The sequence below is a fragment of the Odontomachus brunneus genome, unplaced genomic scaffold (assembly GCF_010583005.1).
Source record: "Odontomachus brunneus isolate Ranch 3 - 2012 unplaced genomic scaffold, Obru_v1 Obru_scaffold_037, whole genome shotgun sequence".
Lineage (NCBI taxonomy): Eukaryota > Metazoa > Arthropoda > Insecta > Hymenoptera > Formicidae > Odontomachus > Odontomachus brunneus.
The window spans coordinates 2,351,074-2,364,040 of record NW_022639487.1 but is presented as its reverse complement, the minus strand read 5'-3'; the positions used below and the strand labels follow the sequence as shown (position 1 = coordinate 2,364,040).

The 12,967-nt window shown below is 40.5% G+C and overlaps 1 protein-coding gene across 1 annotated transcript in view; it reads right to left on the bottom strand.

Moving 5' to 3' along the window:
* LOC116843969 overlaps nucleotides 1–12,967 on the bottom strand; it is a 269,149-nt gene that overhangs the window by 76,626 nt on the left and 179,556 nt on the right. The gene's annotated exons all lie outside the window — the stretch shown is intronic.

The window sequence follows — 12,967 nt, the reverse complement described above, 5'->3', positions numbered from 1 at the left end:
AGAGAGAGAGAGAGAGAGAGAGAGAGAGAGAGAGAGAGAGAGAGAGAGAGCGGAATGATAGAGAAAGCGAGGACGGTTAATGGCGTGCGGTTCCTGTTTCCGTATTATCTATGCAGACACATTTAAGCGTTATTCTCGCGGGGTTGTATTGAATTTCCCATACGACCGATCAGCGATGTCGCAGTGGGATATCGCGGGCGAAGCTGGGAAAGGATCGGGTTGCACGCACGCGAGCTCGCCCAAAGCAAATTTTTGGGGATTTTCCGCGTTGCCTTTGCGTACGGAAATGTGGGGCTCGAGGGAAAGGATGAAAGGGATGCGAGGCGAAGAGTAATGCGGTTGAGTGTGTTCGTCGGGGAGAGGACTTTACCGGTGTGCGTCCTTCGCTACGATTGGCCAACCGGCTAGCGACTTTTCCATACGGTCGCGTGGAGGAGGGATAATGCAAAAGCAATTTCTTTGAAAGGAAATATCGCGGAACGGAGCTTGATCGAGTGGTGCGCGCTACGTGACGCGCGTCCCGTCTCCTTTTCTCGCGTCCATGGAAATCGAGAATCGAGTCGCAGTATACGCTTCTGAGATTTATGCGCGTCATATACCGGGGCGGGATACGCGGACAATCGGAGGCATATTATCGATGCTCGAATTGCGGTGTCGCGTCAGAGAGATGTTTCTCGCAATTATTTCGCATGCGCAGTCTCCGCGAGAGGAAAAGAGCGCTGATAAACTCCGTGCGAAATATCTTCTCGCGACAATTTCATGTATCTTATGTTGAGTATACAATGAGCGAATTAATTACGGACGAACCGCAAATTTTCGCTTTATAGAATTGAAAAGATAATAATAATAATTTATTGATTGTTTATAAGTATAAAAAAAAGAAAAGAAAAACAAATACGTAAAAGCACATAATGTTAGCGGCCAAATGCTGAGGCAGCAACTTTGCAGTTGATTTTAATGCCTAACCTAACTTAACTAATCTAAACTCTACACCTGATGAACAAAAAAAATTTGAATCTATTGTATTTTTCTATCTAAATTTATATTTAAGTTATAATTCGGTAAGGTGTTCAGCAATATAGTGCAAGACGTTTATGCTTTCATGAATCTGTGTAGAACATCTTAATTCATTAATATATACATTAATACATAGAAGAAGATTGACTCTCTCATATTACATACAGTCACTGACAACAATTACTCATTTGAGAAGTTGCAACTTGAAAATTCTTAAGCATAGAGTATCTATCCCCTATATCTAGTTTTACATACGTATAATAAGATGCAAAAGCCACGATTCACCGTAACGAAATCAGCCAAGTTATTTTTCGCGTGCGACAGGATTACGCGAGCGCATGCAGAAAGATAAATAAGAAGAGAAGAAGAAGAAGAGCGGGAGAGGAAAACGAGAAGCTAGCATATATAATGCAGAGATGCACACCCAAGAGATGTGGGCGGAAATAAACACTCTTTTAAGTGGAGTCCGCATTCTCGCAAGGATTTGCTTTCCAAAGTCGCGAGGAAAGAGAAAACGTACGATCCGCGGATTCTTCGTAGATCCGCGGGCCGATGAGAGACGGGAATTCACGACCGGTCTACGGGGAGATACATCGCGGAACGCTCCTTCGACATCCTGAAATCCGGAATCTCGGCGGAGATTCGAGTACGAGACTTTGGCGTTGGCAGTTCTGCCTCGTGAATTTTTCGAGGATGCTGGAGGAGGCTGAACGTTCTTTCGCGAACGTCTTAGTGAAACATCGCAGTTATACCTCACAAATGAAAATTGTTTCGCAACTATGAAAGTAACCCTCGCAGGCAGTCACTATTAGGGATCGTCTACAATAAGGTCGCAGTTACGTTTCACAGTCGTAATACTGATCTGTGAATCTATCGTGTGTCTATTTCCTTTGCGTAAATTCGTGAAAAATGAAAGCTTTCACTGAATTCGATAAAACTTTTCATTTTTTACGCGAAACTTTTCAATTTCCAGAGTTCACGCGAAGGAAACACACATGATTGATTCACAGACCAGTGCTACGACTTTGAAACGCAACTGCGACCGCATTGTAGACGATCCTTTATAGTCAGGCTTTTATAGTCGATTCCCCTTGTCTAACTTTCGAGCAGGTACTTGATTTCGCAAGCGAAATTATCATTTCGACTCTCAATACTGACTCAGTGGTTAAAGGTTAAAAGTTTCACCGGGTTTAAACGTTATCGACATTACAAGCACGTGTCGTTACTGGAAACGATATCCAGAAACGACCCAGAGACGTGATTCCAGCCGGGCGACCACCCACGCTGATCGAATTAAAGGACCGGTCTTTCGTCAAAAGCCAAAAGACAATTGTCCGTGTTAGTGAGAGAAACGTAATACGCTGAAAGCGTGTTTCCGACGAGAAGTAGAAATGGCGTTCTCCAAAGTAGTCTCCGAAATGTTACCGCAGTGGACAGTTCCGCGGGAGAGTATACTTTGAAGCTTTTTTTGAACTTTTGCGCTTTATTGTAACGCTGTCAGTCTCGAAACTTTTCCGACACACCATGTATATTGCGGCAGGCGCAGATACGAGTTATTGTTGATACGATGAGACAAAGAAATGGAACGTCCCGTTGTCACTGTCGAGACGGACAAACGTCAAGTCCCGTTGTGATAAATCAACAATCTCTCCAAAATTTTGAAGCCGGGTCCGAGCTTCTCAGACTGAAAAGCTCGACGCGAAAACCTTGTTTTATATATATATATATATGTATGTATGTATGTATGTATGTATATATATATGTATATATATATATATATATATATATATATATATATATGTATATATATCTTCAAAAATAATATATCTTCTCTCTTCAATATACAAAAATATAATATTCGTTAGAGGTATTTATCGCAACAGGCGATCACAATTAACGAATGGATTTACGAGTGAACAAATTTATATAAATTAAACGATATTTTCGGGTAAAAATCCGTTTAATCTTTAACTGTCCGCGCGTCGGTTCGCCCATCACTCCACAATTTGGGAAAGCGCGCGGTCGCGAAACCGCTGTCCTACATTTGACGGAGGCGCGAGCGCGGAATAATCGTAATCCGAGGATTTGTTCATTCGTCTCGTGGATAAAATCACGGATCACCCGTAATTACGGCCATTATGTCGGTGATAAAAACAACATACGTTACTACTCGTTCGGTTATCGTAAGCGGACATATAATGCTGTAATCATATAACGTGATTACAACAATTTTCAGTCAGTCACTTTAACAATCAGATATTTTGTTTTGCGCGCATTTACGTGCGTACGATTTGTTTTAATTGTGCTCCAATTGGCTATCATTGTAATATATTTATGTGTGTGTGTATATATACATGTGTGTGTGTGTGTGTGTGTGTGTGTGTGTGTGTGTGTGTGTGTGTGTGTGTGTGTGTGTGTGTGTGTGTGTGTGTGCACACATATATACATCCAGCTCTCCTCTGCAATTTTTGTGGGAGCAGATTAAGGTGAACATAAAAGTCCGTTTTGTGATATTCGCAATAGTCGAGATATTATTTAAAAAAAATTGGTGAATGATTACTTACGATATGGTACGAGATGAGCTGTAGTGGCAATGTGTACTGTTATATGCTTGTGCATTAAGTCAAATTAAAAAAAAGCTCTATTATTTTGCAAACAACCACGTAGATTTTTAGTTATTAATGAAAAAAAATTGTTACATGATTGTGCGCGATAATGCACAAATCTTCTTTAATTAATATCTAAAAATCTATGTAGTCATTTGCAAAATGGTAGGGGGTTTTTTATTCAGTTTGATCTAATGTATAAATATACAACAGCAGACGGCTCCATTACATTCATCTATCATATCGCGCGTGATCATTCACTAATCTTCTTGAATTAATATCTCGAGTTTTATTGCGAATGTCGCAAAACAATATGGGACTTTCATGTTCACTTCAATTCGTCCTATGTTCCCACAAAAATTGCGAAGGAGAGTCTGGAACACTGTGTGCGTGCGTGCGTGCGTGCATGTGTGTGTGTCGTTCGCATGTATAATCTATAATTTTGATATTAATATTATGATATGCTCCACAGTTAGCATAATATAGCTATTACGCGGTGAAATATCCGAGAGCCGTTTCTCTCCACGAAGATCTCGTAACTTTTGTCATGTATATCAGGGACATGATACGAGCCGTCGCTTCGAGTGAAATGGGAGGGGAAGGGACGACGGGAGTTTCCGGAAATCCCGACATGGTAGCTCGTGTCACGATATTATCGTAGCTGATCTTTGATCCCCGGAGAGAGCTATATCTCAACCTATTCGCTTGTCGATCGAACCTGGTTACTCGAAGCCCGTGTAACCCTCCAAGTTATGTTTTCAATGGAGATTTGTCCGTTCCTAACTTCTGACACACGCGATGTCAGAAGCACGCTTTTCGCGGATTTAAGATATTGCGACGCGAGATCGCAATGTCGCTGTAATTTTATATTTTTATTATTGTCATCGTCGAATGATGTTTCTAGCGACGAACGAAATTTATCCGTCTTTTGAACGGCCGCAGTAGAATCTTTATCACACGCTTCATCACATACACTCGTGCGGCAGCGCCCGATTCTTGTGCCATTACGCAAAAATCGCTACGTCATGAATTTTTACATCGAAGTGTTGGCAAAGTTCGCAGTTTCAAGTGCATCTTGAGTCGTGCAACGCGGTCGTTTTGATGGGTATTCTCGAGCAGCATGAAGGCGAACGTTATGGCGAGGTTACCGAACTGTGGTAGGATTACACGTCGTACACGCGAAAATAAAGAGCGTTTATTCGTTCTCGCGCAGTTCCTTTCCCGAGTCGGGCTCTAATCTTTTCGGCTATACAGCTCAGAGTCGCCGTTCGGCCATAAATCGCAACTCGCGCGCCGCGATAAACGATACATCGAAGTAAATCTCAAGTAACTCTGTTTCTCATTGCGCACAGTCGAATGAAATTTCATGTGTCAAAAAAAACTACAGAACTTCGAAACTTTTAGTAATTTCGATGTTTCTTTTTTCTTATTTTTTTTTTTTAATGAAAGCTAATATTTAAAACAACTTTATTAAGTCAGATTTTCGTCTTTTGCTTCCCTTATTCTATCTAAATCAGACATAAAAAAGTTAGATTTAACAAAGATTTTCAATCAAATAATAGATAACTCATATTTCATATCTTATCTAATCTAACATTAGGCACAGATGTAACATTGAGATTAAATATTTAAAACCCTTATTATTATTTTGAAAATAGTTATACAGATTGGTATAGTCTCACTAAATTTCATCTTAACAAACAAGATTAATTGTTAAATAATATTAATAATATTTGATTTTAAGTTAATAAGAACTACTAAATCACAATGAGACTAAATTATTACTATTATGTCATCAATTTTTTAAATAATTACTGTTCTCGAAGTAATAAATTTTAAGCTTCCGCATCTATCAGAATTATTTGAAAAAAAGTTTCTAAATCTAACTTCTGTAAGTCTAATTTAGAAGAAAGGAAGCGAAAAGCAAAATCTAACTCGACAAAGTTGCTCCAAATTTCATTAGTTTTCATTAAAAAAAAGCATCGAAATCGGCTCAAAACTTTAGACTTTTTCGAAACATGAAATTTAATTTGACCCTACTGCGCAGCAGTTGGCGCGTCATTTTATCATTACGCTAAAATCCTCATTTATTCCTCGTCGACGAGGAGCAGACCTGCGAGTGCTACGCTTTTCCTTCAGAACTGTTCGTGGAATTTTCCAAGGACGACGCAGTCGCGTCGTGTTAAAAAATTCACCGATGCACGAAGTTGCCGGCACGATTTAAAGGACTGCATGCGGCGCGTCGATGGCAAGCCGCCGAATTCGAGGGAATTGCGCCATAGTCACGAAAGCAAATACTACGATCGTCACTACCGCCGATGCATAGTGATGTCTGACCAGAGCGCGAGATCCCCTACTTCCCCGCAGTGGAAACAATCGACTCGAGTCCGCCGTTAAATCCCCGCAGTCGGAACTGCCATCACTGATTTATCATACAAATAGCGGTGCGCCAAATATACGGACACGCATACGTATGTGTGTATACACGCGTGCCGGTAGACAGTAGTCGTTTCAGCCCGCGCGATCGCTTTATTCGCCATTATTCTTCCAAGTGCCGCTCGTTGGCAATTTGCGCGGCTCTCGTGCGCGTTATTTTTAAACCGCGGTGGGAATCGTTGCATTTACGGAATTAAACTGTAAATGCTTCTTAATGCGCGCCGATTCCCCGTATGTTTCCTGCGTATGTATCGCTGCATACATTTGTGCCGCTCGAACATCTCGCGCGCGTAACGCTCGAAGAACCGAATAAAGCGATAGCATTACGTATTACCGCCATCCTGCCGTACAACACTCGGATGCAACGTGCCTCGCGCATCAAAGTAACACGAACTCGCACAACAATCTCTGAATACAGATACCTTTGAAATATAATCAACGTGCACATAAGCGAATTATGTTATTTTCCGATATCTAAAAACGGAGAGATAAAATTTAATTTAATTTTTATACTTTCTTGCACGGTTCTGATGAACATCAACATTGACAATAATTAAGCTTTCGAAACATTCATTAAAAAAAATATGATCTTATCTTTAGCGGAATTCTTTTGTATATAGCCTCAAGAAGATTTTAAAAAATCCCAAAAAGTATTTTTTTTAAATTCCAAAAAAGAACTCTAGTTGCAAGGTGTTCTTTTTCCTGCAAACTTAAGTTATTATAATTATAGCGACAGGTGTCGCAATGGACTTGTGAAACAAGATATGCTTCGATGAAGATGCAATGAGATGCAAATAATTTCTCAATAACGAACGTTTGTAAATATTTTTCATGTAAATTACATCTTATTTGTATTGTACATCAACTGTAAGCTATATCCCGCGAGCGCTCGATTACGGTGACAAAAAATATTTTTTTGAAACAATTTAGTTCGAAACAACAACGGGTGCGACATAAAGATAGGATCATGGAGGCTACGTAACGTGAGTATCGATCGATGAAATGTAATAAAATATCAGCGCGCTTAACGCGCACATGTCGCTCGGAATTCTGCTTATAGTGGGACATAAAGCGTTTATCTGCTCATAAAAAGTTCCCCGCTCGAATTTCATCTCAATGCTTTTCATTGTTCGGCCCGCTTGTCATTACATAGAACGGGCAGTTTATCCCGCGAACCGATAAGCGCTTTATTTGCAATCATCCAATATAGTCTCACGCACAATTTGAATTAATTTTGGCCCGAGGAAATATAAACTTTTCCCTTGAAAACACGGAATGTACATATTATGAAAAATTCAAGCGTGGTAGAGGGAGAAAGAGTGAAGAAGATTTCTCCCGAATCGAGAGTTTAGTTCTACATTAACCCTGGGCGAATTGAAAAGTGATGGGATATTAAATAATTCTAAAATATCCTTTCTTGAATCTCAGTGAAATAATAAATAGCAAGACAATAGTCAGCATTTTTTTATACTTCGAAGTTCTCTATTGATCCTTCAAATTTGACTGAATTTTCCAAGATTCCAACTTGATTTAATTCAAAAAAGAGAGAGAGAGAGAGAGAGAGAGAGAGAGAGAGAGAAAGAGAAAGACAAAAGTATCATTTGCCTAATTATCGAGGTCCAAACTTTTCAATGTTTCAACTGTTCGGAGCGAACAATGTTTCGTGATATACATATGATAAAAGAGCAGAAGCAAGTAGACTTGCATGCGTTTCTCGTGAGTTGAGGAACTTGATCAGGTATTGAGAAAGCAGCGAACGTACATTTACACGAGAACGACGTCGTAGACGCTGTAATCTAATAATTCAGGTCCCGGCAGAAATTGCAATTTAACCCAATCCGCGGGAGTCTAAGTGGTAATTTCAAATCCAAATGTGCCGTCTATTTCGTCGCGTCGCTAGTTCGCTGCGAGGCCGAAGTGAAACGCGCGTATGCTACCGGTGCGCGATGGTTTTTCAATCTCTCGACATTCGTTCGATCACAAAAAAAAAAGAGAAAAAAAAAATGATTAAATATCGACAAATGAGGTTTTGGATCTTTCGTTAGTTATAATAGAAAAATCGGGAATATCCGATCGTGTTCTATCAGATATACGAGATCGTCGCATGAAGAACTATTCCACGTAATACCTACTTTTAATCGTTTTTTGTCTTCACATAAGAGTTGGTAGACTGCGTATTTTTATCGACGTATGAACGTATACTGTGCAAAACGCGCATTGCGCATATAGACTTTTGTGCAGAGAGTAGGAATTGGGTCGACGCGAGTCCAGAGGGTCGCAAAAGGCGCGCGCTTTCGTCGAATTCTCGACGTAGCTTCTCTCCCGCAATATTACGATATTACGTATAAGTAAAAAATAAACGTATTGGGCCACGAGGCGATCACCAGTTTTCTCGTGCCTATCTGGCAATCTTGCAAAATGGAAATGCAAATCGAGAACGCAGAGTCAGTGCTCTTTTTAATCAAAGAGCTACCGACATCTGCGCATCGCTTCAGTCCGAATTACACGGGTAAAGTAATCCTTTATCCGCGAGAGAGGACGATCCCCTTCGACCCTTCAAGAAGCTGATCCTTCTCTCTCTTTTTCATCCTTTTTCTTTTTCCTTTTTCATGCGGACTTTATGGCGATATTCTTCACAAAAGGCCGTAAAGTTTTTATCTATATATAAGTATCACTAGATGACAAAAATCGTTGGAAATATGCTTTCAAAATAATATCTTGAAAACGATATAACCACATTCAGAAGTTATTACTTACTTTACTTAAACACTTAAAACATTTATTTCCTTAAATTTTTGTGAGTTTGCCAAATAAATAAACGAATTGATGAAATCAGAAGCGAGAAAACATATGCTAAAAATGCTTGTGCTGAAAAATACGTCAAAATAAAAGATTATGTCCATAAAATGACACTTATGATCGATTATGCACATTTGTAAAATATTCCGAAAACTTTTGTCTCGCTCCAACAGTCAACAAATAGCCACAAAATTAACATGACAAATTCGTGAAAAAAGGTAGACTAAAGAGAAAGGTTGCGTTGACTAAAGAGAAATGTCACGTTAATTCTACGGTTGTTTATCGTTTGTTAGGACAAAAGGATCATTTTCGATGTATTTTACGAATGCGGTCATCCAGTGAAAAATGACTTATCGATCGACGTCGATCAATAAGTCATTTCTCACTGGGCAATCGATCCCAAGGATCATTTTATCGATATATCCCTTTATTTCAGCGTATTTCGCAAGAATTTTCATGCATGCATGGTTTTCTCGCTTTTACTGTCATCGTCCTAAAGAGGTGAGAGACCAGGAGCCTTAATGTAAGTCATAAAGTGGCAGAGACTTGGCCATGCTGAATATTATATCGCGCGATATTTCGAGCCGGCTGTTTATTCAAACGCTATGTTAATACCGTACTGCGTTAGCGTGTCGCTTTATAAGCTTTCGTCGCGGAGAATCGCGGCGATTCTCCGATCATTAAGTCCGTCGTAAACGTTCGGGATGTGTTCCGGCGTATAATTTCGCGTTCAGACGTTGCGCGGGTAAGATTTATGCGACACAATATCTTTCTATGCCTCCCTCCGCCGCAAGAGAGAGAAAGAGAGAGGAGAAGGGGATGGTGGAAAGATAAGGTCATACGCATATTACATCACCGAGTGAGTTAAGGGACCGTTGCTCACTGTCAAAGGATTCCAGAAGTTTAATTAATTCCTGAGAAGTGGGCCACGTCATCCGACGATTCGACTAAATCATTTTTATTCAGATATTCGCGGGGAGACTGGGGAGATCGATAGACGCTGGTATGCCGCTTCAAACGTTACATATTTGAGCATGGTAGACTTCGAACCTCTAACGCAACTATAAAAATGCTCCGAGAGGTAAAGATACTCGCAAACTCGATGTTTCCGTGTAAAAGATGAGATTTCAAATTTTATGGATAACAGTTGGCTTTAATTATTGTTACGTTATCATGAATATTTCTAATATTCTACACGATACACTTAGTTACCGTGCAAATTTCACAACTCATCATTTCATCTATACACGGAGAGAATATTGTAATAAAAATTACAATACAATTTTAGTAATGTGGAAATAAACTGACACGATAAAAATTATAATAAGGCATAGTAAAAGTGACCATGAATTTAGCAGAAATTACCATAAATGTATTAAAAATTATTATGTTTACTACTTTTACTATGTTTTATTATAATTTTCGTAATAGTGCTATTCCGCCTACTAAAATTGCATTATAATTTTTACTAAAATATTTTCCGTGTATATTTTGAGACATCGATTTTACGTTTAATTTTAAAATTCTATAGACAGATAAGATCTATAAGATATATATGATACTTCCGAATTCGTTAATTAAACGAATGTTAACAACGGCACAAATGGGTGAGCGCGCGCTGTTCGGACTGTATGCCGTGTAAACGTAGAGCGTGAAAACTGCGGCGAACGTAGCCAATGTAAATACAGTGTTTGGTATCCTGCGAACGGACAGAAAACAACCCTCGTGAGAGAGGAACGTTATTCTGTATTCAACGACTCGATGTAACTTTATAGACAAACCTAAGCGATTCGATGCGAGTTCTCTACACGGAAAAAAAATTAGTTGAATTAATCTAAATTTGGAACACTTTAAAACCAGATTGTTTGGTAAGAAATGAACGAACCATAAACTTTGGTAATTAAGATAACCAGACAATTTCTGGTTACATGTGTTAAAGTAACCAGATAAATGTGGTTACAGTAATATAAAAATATACATTCACATCTCTTATTATAAAATTTTATTATTTTCTCAACTGAAAGCTCTTTCTTAAAATGTTGATTATTTTGCTTGAAATTAACTATTTTATTGATTCAATATTATATTGGTATGTTAAAAACTCGCCTTTATCCTGGTGAGACTTGAACCCCCGGATTGTGAATCTACGTCACTTATAACGTCACTTCTCCAATTGATAGATTTGTTAGGTATTGTTCATCTATGTTGTGACCAATATTCTGTACACATTTACGAGCGAATGTCGGTTTGATCGTTGCGCAGTATAATCATATCACAAAATAATTGCGCAACGACACTTACTAAATCGACAGCTCTCGGTTCTGCACGTATGTACAGAATACTAACCCAGCGTTGCATATCAGAATATATGAGTATAATAACCAAAAGTTCTGTTTAGTTCAATCAACAGTTGTTTGACCAAACATTAATCACGTTAATCCAAGTATGCTCTGTCTATTCGCGTGTAGTCCCAAACACTTGAATGTTATTACTACATACACCGGTAACCAAACTCTGACTGATATTATGACTGAATATTCTGGTTGCATAGCATACAGAATATCTCGTTGTGGTAACCAGAAAGTTTGTTTGTCTTCACCAAAACTTGCTTAATCAAACACGTCACGTTAATTCAACTAGGCTCTTTCTTCCGTGCGACAATAAATACAGAGTTTTATTTTGCATTTTCTCCCCCGCGCATTTCGCGCTGAAAATGAGAAATGTACTCATCCTCCACACGCGAAAAGCATAAAAAGTACCTCTTGACTCATCAAGACGTTCGATCGCGGCCGAATCCCCTGAAAATCGACGAAATTGACGTCTCACTTTCGTCCCTCTACTCGTCAAGCTCCGGATCCCTCATCGATGGCTGACTCCGCCGAGCCGCCTTCTCGCGTTCTTCCGATCTCGTCGCAGTTTGTAACGAGGAGTTTTCCGCACCATCTGGCACTTCCGATTTTATCGCCTCGGAATCGACAGTCTGATACTCGACCGGCTTTGTGGGAACATACGGGACGTTTCGAACGACGAGTCTTTTCCTACGTCCTTCTGACCGTCCAATTCTGATGTCAGTGTAAATCTAGCGTCAGAATTTATCGCGTATGATCGACACTTCGTCGATAGCCAGATTCCTGTCGGAACACGCGAGATTCTGATGGTACTCGAATTTATTTCCGAACGATTTTCTACCGACAAGAACTCGGCGATGCGCTTTCTCGCAATTTCTCCGAATTTAATCCCCGAAGTTACGTTATTTACCGACCGACCGACCCGGAATACCCTCCGTATTCAACTCGAGAGAGGAATTTAATCGGTAGCTCTGGTACTCTTTGCGGAATCCCGCTTCGAAATTCGCCGGCCGATCGCACGAGCGAGCAGCGTCCAGAATCGTCCAGCAGATAATCGACGGATAGACCGCGATCGACCTGCATAAGTACGGGGAAATTTCGGTCTGTGGCTGTTATCTCGTCCTGGATTTAACCCTCGTCATCGGCCGCCAACGAGGACGGTCGCAAGACGACGTCATCTAAGGTAAACGCTTCTTTCCCGACGAAGCCGCTTTCAGCAGCAACGCTCGCATCGATCGAAGCCGCCTCGTGTCGCCTCTCTCAGCTGGATCTCTCATGCTCCCCGATCTTCTCATCGAGATATAATGGCGTGGGAGACAGCGGAAAGTTTGTTCGGGACGACTTGGTCGGTGCGTTCCTTCTGGTTTCTTTCCTCTTCTCACTCGTTTCGAAGCGGAGAGCGACCCAGAATCGCCAATTGGGACGCCCTTAATTACTCGAGTAGTTGGCAAATTTACCCGAGCGACTCGCCCCCCCTCCCCCTTTAATCCGCCGCTAAGTAGAAAGGGTATTTCTTTCGTATCTGCTTGTTTTTGCGAGGGCTCGGCCGGCCTGAATCGACTCCGCGTGCATCAAATCGGCTTTGGACGAGGATGTAATTAGGGCCACGGAGGAAGCAAAATGACGCCGGCGCCGGAAAGTATCGAGGGGACACTGATGCAAGACGAAGAACCTCTCGCGAGCTAGGGAAGTAAACAGTTAAGATAGAGTGAGAGAGAGAGAGAGAGAGAGAGAGAGAGAGAGAGAGAGAGAGAGAGAGAG